A 1,167-nucleotide genomic window follows, 5' to 3' on the forward strand; every position below is an offset into this window, starting at 1 on the left:
TGTCCCTGTTGATGGCGAACATTTGCAAATGAGGCTGTTTAGGCTCTTGGCTGATGATCCTGTAAGCGATGGCAGCGTTGTAGGTGTTCACTTCGTCGTCCGCGTCCGTGGCTGTGACCTGCATCACGGAGGTTCCTGGAAGCATCGAAGGAGAGGGAGACACTCAAGCTGCACTTCAGGGTCTGGTCAGTACTGCTCAACTCAACACTGTCCACAGCGTTAAAGGCTGGGCCCCAGGGACACACCATGTCATGGCTCTTCTGATTGCTAATTGCCAAATGTCTTACCAAAGTACTAGAGGAGGAAGGAAGACTTCCATCAGATGAGCAGTGTTCCAAGACATTTTGGGTGCGGGTGGATATGAGGGGGAGATGGGAAATAGGGATACGGTTAAACTAAAACATTTTGCATGACTCTTATACTGAGTGAATAGCCTGAGAAATAGAAAGATCCCAAGATTTCCACAATTGGCTTCTCGGCCACAGCTTCACATGAGGGAATGGGTCCTATGAGTTCATTGCCTTCAAGGTGGGAGAAAATATTTATAACACCAGTGACTGACAGGACTAGTTCCTAGGACACCTAAATAACTCGAAGAGTTTATAGGAAAAAGACAAATAGCCCAAAGGAATACAAAGGCAAAAGACGTGAATAGACAAGTCGTCAAGAAGAAACGCAACCCTGTCTGGTGTGGCTCAGAGGTTGAGCATCAGCCCAGGAACCAAGAAGTCTCTGGTTCGATTCCTGGTTGGGGCACCTGCCAAGGGCTTGGCTCAGCGCCCAGTGGGGAGTGTGCAGGAGGCTGCTAATCAATCATGTTTCTCTCTCATCAATCCTTCTCTCTCTCCATCCCTCTCCCTTTTTCGCCCTCTAAAAAAATCAATAAAAACATTTTAAAAAGAAAACAAAGAAACTCATAGGCCAACAAACATATGATAACATACTTAGCCTATTAATAATCAGAGAAATGCAATTATAATTGCACTGAGATATAATTCCTCATTGACTGAAGCTTAAAAAGTCTAATAATCACAGGACATACATGGCTCTTGGGAGTACACACTGGTTAGGCCACCTTGGAAAACAGTTTATCACCATGTAGCAAAGTAGGAAAAAGTAACAAGGTTTTTATCTAGGGGCAAATTCACACACAGAAGACAAATTGAG

General features: G+C 44.6%; 1 long non-coding RNA gene across 1 annotated transcript in view; it reads right to left on the reverse strand.

Moving 5' to 3' along the window:
- Positions 1-6: 6 nt before the first annotated feature.
- The window catches only part of LOC106723896, a 3,009-nt gene continuing 1,848 nt past the window's right edge, over positions 7-1,167 (reverse strand). The window contains exon 4 of the long non-coding RNA XR_001359638.1: positions 7-135. This is a non-coding gene — a long non-coding RNA (uncharacterized LOC106723896). The remainder of the gene's footprint in view (positions 136-1,167) is intronic.

This window comes from Myotis brandtii, unplaced genomic scaffold, assembly GCF_000412655.1.
Source record: "Myotis brandtii unplaced genomic scaffold, ASM41265v1 scaffold670, whole genome shotgun sequence".
Classification (NCBI taxonomy): domain Eukaryota; kingdom Metazoa; phylum Chordata; class Mammalia; order Chiroptera; family Vespertilionidae; genus Myotis; species Myotis brandtii.